Genomic DNA, 13,526 nt, shown 5'->3' with positions numbered 1-13,526 from the left:
CATCAACCACCAGACTATCCATAGGCTGACTTTTTCTCTTCCTGCACTGTCGTTATCTTGCATACACACACATATTCTGACTGCGATAGTGATCAGAGTCGGCAGTGGCTACAAATCTGGCCTCTCTACCCTCCGACACACTAGAGCTCAACCAATCACATGATTTCTCCTCCACAACGCTGCTAGCAACCACCACGCCATCGCCTGCCGCCTCTGTCAAATCTGATTTATAAGAGCGTAATGAGTGGAAAGAAAAAAAAATGTATGAGTATGGAGAGGAAATAGAATGATATGTAATTTTAATTATTGAGTGGTTATTATTGGTATATGTATTAATATATATTAAAAAATAATTATAACTTGATTAATGAAAGATTAAACTTAAAATTTGACTAACGAAATGTAAGCTTTAAAAACAAGTCTAGGCGCAATTTTCTCAATATGAAACCCTAGAATGCAGAAATTGAAGATCGTGAAGATGGTTTTTTGGACAGAATGTATGGATGGATTACAGAATGACATACGATTTGGTGTGTTCTTGGAATGTATTGAAGTTTTTTCCGTGAAAGAATCTTGAAATTGATTGTTTGGAACTATAGTGGTGAGACAGTAGATTAAGGATTACTATGGCGAGAATTGGAGTGGGTTACGTGGCTTGATTGGTGGAATGATTTCAGCTTTGAAAGAATTAATCAAGGGATTGATCATATTTTCTATTTATACTACAAATAATGCAGTATATTTGGATAAAAAGATTGTGTTTTGTGAAAAATGAATTTTTTCTAATTTGTATGTGGTGAAATTTCCTCAATTAATTATTGATTTTAGCATAGCCCTTGTTTGGTTCAAATTAAAATTTATATTTTAATCTAAGTCAATGTCAACAATCAATTTTAACCATATATTTTATGGGTTCCACAATTTTCCAACCATACATTTCATCAATTTCCATCAAAATTTACTAAAAAATTGATTTTATTTCCCACCAAATAGGGGCTAAATTAAAATTATTTCTATCAAACATTCTAAAAATAGACAGGAACATGATATGAATTTTCCATGGGAAAGACTAACTAGTTGGTTAACATTCTTTCTAGTCAATAGACAATTTAGCCATAGAATATCTTTCTTAATACTTTTTAGAAGTCATTTTCCTGCATCATGTTCTCCTTTCCCACGGGATCTTCAAGCCTTGACGGATTCCAAAGAAGACGTTTAATGATTTTTGGGGGCACAAGAACCCCTAAAACTCATGTCTTGGCTGCGTAAAACGGGTTGAACCGTTTAGACTCCAACATAGTCTCAAACTTTTGATACTAGACTTAAAAATCTTGAGAGAGGCGAGCCACCAGAAATATTTACGTAGAGAGATGAACATAAAGGGTGAAGTTGGTCAAGGCCCACCTCAAACCTCAAATAATTTCTTTTTGAGCATTAATGTATTCCAACCCCATATTAGGTGCAACTGCCTTTTTATGAACCCTTTCTTTCTACTTCATTAAGATCAAGTATGAAAGGATTGAACATTATCGGACTTTCTACTATTTGTTGTAATTATTGATTACAGCGACACAAACAACGCACGTTTTGTATACAATATTACTCGAGTATGCTATTTTAACTTTCGTTTTCTTTTCATATTTATTATTATCCATCATTTTACATTCACCTTACAAACGAGCAATATGGTTGCACTATAATAGTGAATAAACCTACCTTGCTTACATTAGATTTTGTGCCCCAAATTTAGGGAGGATTTTTCTGGAAGAAATTATTTCCTTTTTTTAACATGATTTTATTGGAAAAATATTATTTCCTTAATTCCACATTTATTTTTTATGTTATTTCTATCTTTGTGGTATGGTACGTATTTATAATAGCGGACTCGTTATTCAGTTTTGTCTAAAAAAAATTTTTGTATTTTAATTTTCTCTCCATATTGTTGTATTTCCATCGCATGGTGAAAGGAGGATCGCTAGAAGACTAAATTGTTGTGTTCAAAGAAATTGTCGCAAATTTAAGACATTAGAAATTAAGTATGAAGAGGAGGATCTGACCTTATTCATGTTGTATTCACCGACCGCCTCTTATTCGTCGTTTCAGGACACGATCTTATATAGTTGTGACACGATGACCACTGAAGATATTTACAACGTTCTATTTTCAAAGGAGAAAATGAAGCATTTGATTGAAGTTACGTTTCGGGGATGAGGAAGCTCTTGTATCTCATGGTAATTGACAGAGACGCATATCAAAAGTCAACTTTAGCAATTTATATTGCTTTCAACTGCAGAGAGAAAAGACACGTTAAGAAAGATTATGACAATTTGCAAGATAAAGGAAACCTTTTCCTGCCAAGCTTTGAAATGTGTGAGCCAGCTTTAAGAAAATGTGAAGCCTAAATATTTGGCTTCACTATTCAAGAATAATGGCATTCACCATTCAACAATGATTGTGTGAAGAATAATTATTACTCTGTTACATTTCTAAAAGGACAATTATATTTACGCCCAATTTTTTATTATTTATATTGCATTTTAATCACAATGAATGTTTACTATTTTTTCACTTATGTCCTCAAATTTTTTCCATCATATTCTTATTCTCAACCTTCTAATTTGCATATTTCTTATGACGATTTCCATATAAAATGACTTATTTGCCTTGTAGTTTTAATTAAGCAAAAAATATATAAAAAGAAATGCAAAAAATTGATAAAATACTTGTCCCTAATTTTTATGTATGTTAATTGAATACTTGAAGAGGAATCATCATAAGAAACAAGATGTGCTAATTAACAAAAAGTTTAGTGTAAAAATGCGAATAACAAAACTTTAGGACATCAGTGCAAAAATTAAGGATCTTCATTGCGATTGAAATGTGGTGTAATTTAAAAAATATGTGATGTGAATATAGTTATTATATAACTATTCATCTAAAAAGTGTTAAAGTGGGTAAAATATGTATGAATAATAATATCCGTGTTCATGTTGGAAATTACATTCTAATTTCGCCACTTATTCCACTCTCTCTATTTTTTTTCTTTGGATCCGATGGTGGCCAGAGGAGATTAATTTTTGGATTTGGAAGATGCCTCCATATTTTTTTCGTCACAACTGAATTTAAATCTTTGATTAATGGCAGAATTCATCTAATGTATGATTTTATCCATTAATGTGTTTCACAACGAATTTGATAAAAATATTTTAAAAATTAGAAGGGCAAAATATTTATTCCACTATTTTTAATTAAAAAAAAACTGGTCCCTCAACTTCCCTACCACTGCCATAGCCACCAGAGTCTCTCCTAGAACCTCATCAGTGGGACGTTTTCGGAAGAACTGGGGCTTAAAATGTCGGAGCTCGAAGTTTTGAACGTGTACAACAATAATTTCAATGGAAATCTCCCTGTGGACTTTGTCAAGTTGAAGAAACTGAAAATTCTTAGCTCAGAAGGAATTATTTTTCTGGGGAAATCCTGAAAAATATACTCTGAATTTGAAATCAGCACTAACTTTAAGGAAAGAAGAAGGATGCATTTAACTTGTGGAAAGAGGTTGAAAATAGAAGGTAAAAGAAAATTATTGCTGTGCTGAATTTATTAAAACTAGACATGATTAAAAATGAGCGACATGGATACTTGATGCTAAATACGAAGACCGGACGAATTATTAGACACTACATGAAATAATCTCGCATGTGTGAAAAAGAAAATTGCATCTAAATTGAAGTGGTAGAGGAAGCTGGGTCTGGAGGAACGGGGACTTCAACAGATCCTTCCATAAGTTGCAGCACTCTCTTCATGTTAGGCCTTAATTCTGGATCCTCCTGAATGCACCAAATTGCTATCATCACAAACTTATCAAATAGCTTGTCGCTTAATGCCTCCTCATCGTCGTTTGCCACTAACAAATGCATTGTTCCTTCCTTGTAACAATCATAAGCAAAATCAGCAAGTATCATTTCCCTCTCGGCCTCAACCTGGGGTTCGTAATTTCTTCTGCAACAGAGAAGCTCGAGCAACAAGATTCCGAAGCTGTAAACATCAACCTTGACTGTAATCGGCATGTTTCTGAACCATTCTGGAGCGACATACCCTTTGGTTCCCCTTATTCCCGTGGTGGTTCTTGATTGATCTGGCTTCAAAAGCTTGGCTAATCCAAAGTCTGATATTTTTGCCGCTAAGGATTCGTCCAAGAGCACATTTCTGGGCTTAATGTCACAGTGTATGATTTGATTTTTACATTCTTCATGCAAATAGCGAATACCTCTCGCTATTGCAAATGCAATCTGCAGTCTTTTGTACCAGTTGGGCCTTGAATTCTCAAATAGAAAGTTTGCAAGAGAGCCATTGCTCATGAATTCGTATACCAAAAGCCGGTTTTGCTCCTCATCACAATATCCCAGCAATTGAACTAGGTTTTTGTGATTAGTCCTGCTAATTGAGCTTACTTCTGCTTTAAATTCTTCCTCACCTTCTGTAGCCATCTTATGCAGCTTTTTTACAGCAACTACCGTTTCAGTATTGTCGGTCTTAATAATTCCTTTGTGTACTGTTGAATAAGCACCCCTGCCCAATTCCTCCTTGAATCCATTTGTTGCTTCTTGTAGCTCTTTGAAACCGAATCTTCTTATGTTCAGGCCCGGAAGAACTTGATGTGGTCGAATCATCTTCGATTTTTGTTGACTGAAACAGAAAGCATACAAGCAGATGGATGAAAGTAGGAGCAAATTAAGAAACATGGAACTGCCCAAGAAAACTGATCCGGCGATGATTGGAATGGATCGTCTACTCTTCTTAGAGCCAGAGGAGTCTGCTGTTGCATTGCTGTTTCTTATCTTTATTAAAGATTTCCCCTCTACACTAACATCGACTTTCCCGTTGGAGAAAGGATATCTCTTCTTCGTACATGTACCGTCAAAAAATCTCGCAAGGGCACGAAAACAATCATCGAGGCAATCCTGTCGACACCATTCTTCTGTGACTTTCGGGAAAGAAGCGTAATCGGAGAAAGGCCAATCTGTATTGGGCATTTCTTTGAAACTAAAAAGGTCAGTTTCAGGTGCCTCTTCATCACAACTTTGGGGAGCGAAAGTTGGTTTGCAATCACTCATGCTATCATTTGGATCTATGACAGAGTAACCAGTAGGGCATTCACACTTCGGTATTTGATCAGTTCCCAATGTGCAGAAACTATTAAAACCACAAGCACTGCTATTTAAACTTATCCCCATACTCAGGCATATATTCTCAGGTATGAAGTGCATGGTAGACCACCCCATTGCTCTACCATGTGCTGAATTAGCAGACTTAGGGTAGACATAATGTCTTAGAACCCCATCATATTCCAGTATTGCTCTCTGGTAAAATTGACTGGTCGAGGTCGACGTCGAGCTTGAAGACATAAAATAGAGGACACTTCCATTTTCGTTGCCAGAAAGATGTCGCCTGACTGGTTGAAGATCACTTTGCTGCCACTGCCCACAGTTTGTGTTGACCAAAAAGCAAATTTTGCATCGTCGTTGGGGAAATTTCTGGTGTAAGACACAAGATTTCCATCAATTTGTAATGTGAAGAGGAATCTTCCTTTTGAAAAGTTTGTTTTAGAGAAGCTGGAAACAAGTTTGCCATCTTGATTCAGTGTCTGTGTTGGTAATAATGTATCAGTTGGCTCATCAAAACTCTGCCACAAAGCACCTGAGCTGCTGTTTGCTAACACAAAATTACCACTGTCAAGCATGGCTCCATATGCCACACCATCACGAGACGTAGCAGCAGCAGTCCATTTAAAGCCACCTCTAGGATCACTCAGTTCAAACCTTCCATCTGCATATGGTTGAACTTTTGATCCTTCTTGGACAAGATTATCGCGATTGGCCGACCAAACAATGGTTCTTTCGGGTATTTTGTTGAACCAGATTGCCAGTAAGTAACCTCCACGAATGATCTGCTGGAAGCCAAAAGCAAATTCTTCAGATGGTGATAACCATGTGGAATTTTTATTGTTTGCAGTTATTGATGAACCCAAAGTAACATTCCTGTAAGGCTGAGCTGTGGCTGAGAGTGGTAATAAAAGCAGTAGGACAAAAAACATTGTAATTGAAACTGCGAAAGCCATGTGGAAAGTGAGTTTTCTCAAAAGAATTGATTCAATTGAGACGAAGGTTTTGTATCAGTTATTTTTATCATTGCAGGTGAACTTAATGGCGTAGAGAGCCAGGGGACTTTCAAGGTCTACGTAAGACCTTACGATCCAAGGAGATAACTGATTGAGTAATGGGAGTTGTTGTATAATTACTCTTGTGGGGACAAACCCTATCTCTATAGACGTAAAAGGGGTTGAACGGTCAAAATGCATGATTGACAAAGCCAGGTGCGGACTCAGACCTTTAGTAATGTGGAGTCAAAATTTTAAAAATAAATTTTTTTAATAAATAACATAATATTAATAAAAATAAGTTAATATGTATTTTGACACTTTAAAAACGTCGTATAATTACATCACTATTAATATTATTAAATAAAATTTGATACTTATATAATTTTGTTTATTATTTCGTTGGCAAATGTTGAGCTAACATTGAGTAAAACGATGTAGTTTTCGATACAAATTTTTACATGATATAGACGATTTGTGGATTCAGATAGCACATAATTGCAAACGAATTTTTAAAGTTAGGATATTATCGAAATTCTCAAAACATTAATTTCAAATGGCCTACTTTAATATGTCATAACTTTTGCTATAGTTGACCATTTCGCATGCCATTAATGAGTAAAAAACTAGGCCATGAGCAATTCGAAATGGTATTAAGAATGTAATATTTTGATTTCATTAGACATTCCGACGAGTACATCAAAGTAGATTGTAAAAAAAAAAAAAAAAAAATTGTGGGGTCATTTGACCCCACATGACCCCATGTGGTTCCACCGCTGGACAAAGTCCCCCATTCCTAATGAGCCGGAACCACCTTTGGTTAAAACAAAATTAATTAATTTACAATTTAATTAAAGAGGTCAGAAGAAAATAATTCTATTCCAATCAAATTAATTATTCTCCTTAAGACAGTTTTGCTCCTCTAGTGCTCGAAGCTATGAGTAGTTGTCTTCCATCATATAATAGATTTTTGTCCTATGAAGCAGCACCTCAATTGCATAAGAAGAGATGAACAAAACTTATATCTTTTTCCCCAAGCATTGACACAACCATATTTGAACCACTTTTAGGTTTAAAAATCATCCTCATACTTCTAAAATTTGTATGATGATTTTATATCTTTCCATGGATCATATGAAATGTTTTGTGACTTTTTATGAGATACTCTTTTGAATAAATATATATATAATAAAGTAAAGTAATAGTATTCCCAAAAACCTCTTAGAATAGACAAGAACTTCGTTCGAGCATGTAATTTGCAAACAACAATGCTACCACATTAAGCCTCCGTTTGGCAATCAATTTATATATGAATCAAATCAAATATTCACTTAAACCACACACTCATAACTGTTACTTATTTATTGTTCACATATTTTGTGAGACCCATGTCTATTCCTCTCAATATTCCTCCATACAAATTGATTTATAAATTTGTCAAATCTAGGCTAAATGATATTAATCACGCAATCATGGAAAATTGGTTACAACTGATATCACACTTTCCTCTATATGCATAAGGAATGACCACATGGCAACTGGGAGGGGAAAATTGAATTGAACTGAGGCATTATAGGACTCAGTAGAGTAAATATTTAAACCATGTGATGAATAGAACCTAGAAAAACCAAGAAGAAATATTCAATCTCGGATTAACTTAAGCAACTAAAAAAGTAATTTTTACAACAAAAATGCAATCTTTGAAGCAACTGCGAAGAGCCCAGATGAAGAAACCCTAAACAAAACGAAGTTAAAAACTAAAAAGTGAAATTTTATTTATTTATTTTTTAAAATGAAAGTCTAGGTTTCTTATAAATATTATGGTAATTATATTCAGTAATTATATTCAATAATGCGACTGGTGAAAAATTTCTGTGACGAAAAGATACTGCAAATTCTTGTTTTAGAATTAGTGAAAATGTTTAAGAATGAAAAAAAATGAGAAGTAATATTGGGATGATAAGTACGCCACAAATTTATTTATTTATTTATAGTTTTTATTGGATTATGAGTATAATTGTAAATTTGTTATGGTGTATTTATTAAAAATATATTTTAACTGTGGTGTAATTATAATGTGGGGTAGAAAATAAATTTTATGGTGGTAATGTAATTACCCATTTTCTAATTAGTTGGCAAACATTCTCTCTAGTCAATAGACAATTTAGCCATCGAACGCAGCTAATCTTTCTTAATACTTTAGCAAAGTCATTTTCCTAAATCACTTTCTCCTTTGCCATGGGAAAACCCTTGACAGGTTCCAAAGAAGATATTTATTGATTTTTTGGGCCCACAAAAACCTCTAAAACTCCCCTCTTTAGATGTGTAAAAAGGACTGAACCATTTAGACTGTGACATTGCCTAGAACTTTTGACACTAAATGTCTCTTTAGACGTGTAAAATGGGTCGAACACGTATGTACTCTCACAAAATCTAGAACTTTTGGCACTAGCCTTGTATTTTTTATGTTTTAATTTTCTTAAAAATTAAAAAAAAAAGTTAGAAAAGTGTCGAGAGGACCAAGCAATTCAACCAAATCACCTTGGACCTAAGTGACACAACGGAAAATAAGGAATTCAAGCAAAAGCTTTAAGAACAAAAAATTTGGAATTCACCAAATTATGAAGAAAAATAAATTTACGAAATTTTATTATTGAATGATAAAAAAACGAAATAACCCCCTTATTTATAAGGGTTTATATGGAAACGTAGTTTAAAACAACTAAAATTAATGAAAATAAAGTTTACAAACTAAAATTGAAAGAAACCCAAAATGAACGAAATGACAAAAATAGCACCAAAACTTTAAAAATCAATATTCGAGTACTAAACGATTTGGAATGGTCGAAATTTATCGTACGTCATGACATAGTGGTAAGTATTCTTCTTCCCATCGTCCTCTTTTTAGAATGATCTTATGGCCCAATCCAAAATTATGATTTTTTCCTCATCTATTACATTTTTCCAAACATGTCCTACATCACTAAGTATCTGGACCCCACTCACCTATACAATTCTAAACAGACCAAGAAAATTCAACAACTGACTTTGAGGGTTAAAATAAGTAGACAAGAAACTAGACGACAAATACTTTAATTTCAATAATCTTTTGTTCCATGCATGTTTCATTCCAACTTCTAAATTGATTTAATCGGAATGATTCATTGAGCAACATCAATCGTGCATATTAATGTAATGAATCAACAGTAATTTTAAGGAAATAAAACTGAGGAAATTGACTTCCATGAAATGAATATAAGAAATTGTAGTGAAGTTCATACAATACTCTTGAAGGGTCAAACAAAAAGAATGTCTTTATTAATGAAAATAAGAAAATTTTAATGGTCCAGCTACTAAGGCGATTCTCTAATTAAATCTCTGTTCGATAGAGACTAAAATAAGATTTTTAGTAGATTTAGATAAAAGTTGATGAATTGGGCATTAAAAGGTGTTGATCTCATGGTTAATTTTAAACAAAATTAAAATTTTAATTTTAAATTTTACCAACCATGGGGCTAAATATAAAAAGGAACATGATATGAATTTCCCACGGGAAAGGCTAACTAGTTGTTAACATTTCTTTCTAGTCAACAGACAATTTAGCCATAGAATATAAGACTAAGTAGTTGTTAACATTATTTTTAATCAACAGACAATTTAATGATTTTCTGGGTGCACAAGAACCACTAAAACACGTCTTTTTAGACATGTAAAGCGGGTGGAAACTTTTGACACTAGACTAGATACTTTTCAAGTTTTTACTTAGTGTCTGTCCGTTTCTGCTTCTTCAGTGGATTTTAAGTAAAAGTAGAGCCGTTGAAGTAGACTGTGGGTCCTACCTGTGAGAGGGCTAGTAAAAAATGATGGCCGCTTTTGATTCCAATGAGCAAAAATTCATTTTTGGGGCTTAAAAAATCTGTCCCAAACTGTGGCTTAATATCCTTTAAAAAAAAAAAAAAAAAAAAAAAGAGGAAAATCTTGAGAGAGGCGAGCATGGTTCGACCAAATTATTTTGGACCTAAGTAGCCAGATCTACCTTTGCAACTCCGTAAACAGCACGAATATTCAACAAATTTTACTATGAGAGCTAAAATAAGGGGACCAAAAAAAAAAAAAAAAATATGACAGATACATTAACTTTTCCAATAATCTTTTCTTTTCCGTGCGTTTCATTCCAAACCTCTTGAACTAAATTAAATAATTCTTTGAGCAACATCGGCCATGCCTATCTAGTAATAAAATCAGCATTAACTTCAAAGAAATAAAGTTGAGGAAATTAACTTAGGAATTGTAGTAAAGTTCATGCAATACTAGTAATCCAACTGCATTATGAAAATCATACAGCCAGCCGAATATTGATAAATTAAAATCAATTAAGTTACCGTTTAACTCAAGAGGTAATCAGAAAATAATTCAAGCCGGCCTGATCGAATTTACGATGTCTCATAAAAGGCATTTTCTTAAGTGATGGGGCAGATCCGAACTTAAATTGTAAATTGCAAAAAACAATGATACCCACAAATTCTTAATTACAGTCAAACATAAAATTCATCAACTTTTTAATGTTTTAGTTCTTTCTTTCACTCAGCAACTTTATCTGATACAAAACTTGTGGAAACAATATAATAAATAGGAACATAAAATCTCCTACACGAGCAGAAGTTAAAACTGTCAGCATAATTTTGAACAAATGACAAACAGAAGTTAAAGAAAGAGATTTAATTATTTTCAAAAGTGGAAGTCTAGTTATAGTAAAAGATAATTACTTCTCATCCCATGGAACTTGGGGAAACTATTAAATTGATATGCTTTTTGCCAAAAGAAATTTTTTATAATGAGTCAATTATTTTTTCATTTTTCATTTTTTTCTCAATGGTGTATATTTGTTGTTTTTCAAGGACCGTATCACTCTTGTATTGCTGGAAAATTTATGCATGCCGACAGAAAACTCGGGTATGGCAGGAAACACATAATAGTATTGATCTAATTCAAAAATTCCCAAATAGATCTAAGATTAAGGATGCATTTAACTTGTGAAAATAGGTTCAAAATCGAATGTAAAAGAAAATTATTGGGGTTCAGACTTGATTAAAACTAGACATGATTAAAAATGAGTGACATGGATACTCGATGCTAAATATGAAGACCAGACGAATTATTAAACGTTACATGAAATATCTAACCGTGTGAAAAAGAAAATTGCATCTAAATTAAAGTGGTAGAGGGGCTGGATTTGGAGGAAAGGGGACTTCAATAGATCCTTCCATAAGTTGTAGCACTCTCTTCATGGTAGGCGTCAATGTTGAATCCTCCTGAATTCACCAGATTGATATCATCACAAACTTGTCAAATCGCTCGTCGTTTAATGCCTCTTCATCGTTTCCCATAACAAATGCATGGTTCCTTCCTTGTAACAATCATAAGCAAAAATCAGCATCTTTTCACTCTCAGATTCAGCCTTGGGTTCGAATTTTTTCTGCAACAGATAATTATCTTTCTTCTGGTTTTAATAAATCTCTTTCTTTAACTTCCTGTTGACACCATTTTTCTGAGACTTGCCCAAAAGAAATGTAATTGGAGTAAGGCCAATCCGCGCTGGGCTTGTCAATGATACTAAAAAAGTTAGTTTCACGTGCCTCTTCATTGCAACTTTCTGGAGTGAAATTGTTGGGAATAACACCGATAATGTGCAAATTATATCCACAAAAGCATACCGTTTATTTGCGTGCAATCGAAACGTAATTTCAACTTACCGATATAAGATTTGAGAAGCAAAACATAAAAATTACCAAATTCGAATGCATGAATATGGATTTATCTCTTTCGACTCTTGAGCTAAAGCAGGTGATTCTTTGAATCAAACCTTGCAGAACAAACATGTAGATAATGTTAATCAATTTCTGAAATCAAATCATAATTAAGAAAAATCAAAAAATGAAAACAAAAAGATGCAAGTGATAGATTTTTAGCCGAGGCAAGTGTTTGACACTTTGTTCTTAAGATGAATTTGCCTCGCAATTGTGCTAACGGTTTTTGGGCAATTATCTCCCAAGATTTAACGACCACGTCAAGCCATAGGAGTATTCCAAATGATTTCGACCAGCGAATTTGAACGAAATTCCCACTTTGATGCAAGACATAATCATTTCTACAATGTATTTCAAGTAACTTGACATAAAATAAATAATATGAAATTATGGAATGAATTGAAATTTCTGAATGATTAAATCCAAACATATGATGTCAATATATAGATGTTGAAAATGTTTGTCTCAAAAGACAACCTATAGAAGAGACACAACTATTGGAATTAGTCTCTATATTTAAAGAGACACGTCTCTTGAAAAATGATAATGTCAAAAGTCATAATCTTTCATATAGATGGACACATTTTCAGCCAAATAATTTTTAGAATATTCCATAATATTCTACACACTTTTCCAATAATTCACGTAGTTAAGTGATTTAAATTTGGCTTAATTTCTCATTTACCAAATAATACAAAATTTTCAGCAAAATTCCAACAATCCCCCACATGAATGAAAATTAATGCAAATATCTATGCAAACACTAGTAGAGAGATCGAAAAAACTCTAAATCAGGGATGGTAGCTTTTGGCCTTGAATCTCCTTTAATGAAATACCATCGGACTTACTCGACTAATTGGTGAATGTGATGTCTTGAACTATTCAGCCTTTAGTGTAAACCAAGACAACGATACTCACATAATGTTTTCCCTAAATTGTTCATGGTTCTCATGATTTGATTCATTTTGGTCTTGAACGCTTCTTGGTTCTGCGAGTGTTTAGAGAATTTAAGCCTTGAATAATTCTCATTGAAGTGGCCCTACTCACACTCACATAGGTGATCTCCTATTAAGAGTATTATGTCGTACTCCACTTGATTTAATCAAAATATATGAATCATTAAAAGGTTATCTTAACCTCTTGCAAGTCTGCAGAAAATACTTTAATATCGTAGAATGAGTTAGAAAGTTATTTTCCTTAGTACTTCATGGAATCTTCATAACTTAGTTGTCCCTTTGAACGTCCAAGATCCTGAGATTTCCAGTCAACAAGGTAGGATTACCATTACAAGGACTCTAACGTAGTAGATTTCAATCACATTCCTTTCGATATGCAGTATACTTAATCTTTCGATAAATCTCTTAAAGGTACCACGAGTTTACACCATCGAGATCAACTGCTTAATGATATTATGTCTATGACTTATGCATTTAGACCTACCATTAAATGTGACTTAGTATCTTATCAAATATTGCTAGCCAACGATCGATTTCATTTAATAGATACAAATTGTCACCACCAAGAAATTCTCATATGAAGCCATATGCTTCTTATTAGCTTTA

General features: G+C 33.4%; 1 pseudogene; it reads right to left on the bottom strand.

Moving 5' to 3' along the window:
* Positions 1 to 3,493: 3,493 nt before the first annotated feature.
* On the bottom strand, positions 3,494 to 6,268 carry LOC111369903 (annotated as a pseudogene).
* Positions 6,269 to 13,526: the final 7,258 nt, after the last annotated feature.

This window comes from Olea europaea, chromosome 20 (assembly GCF_002742605.1).
Source record: "Olea europaea var. sylvestris chromosome 20, O_europaea_v1, whole genome shotgun sequence".
NCBI lineage: Eukaryota > Viridiplantae > Streptophyta > Magnoliopsida > Lamiales > Oleaceae > Olea > Olea europaea.
This window is presented reverse-complemented; position numbering and strand designations above follow the sequence as displayed.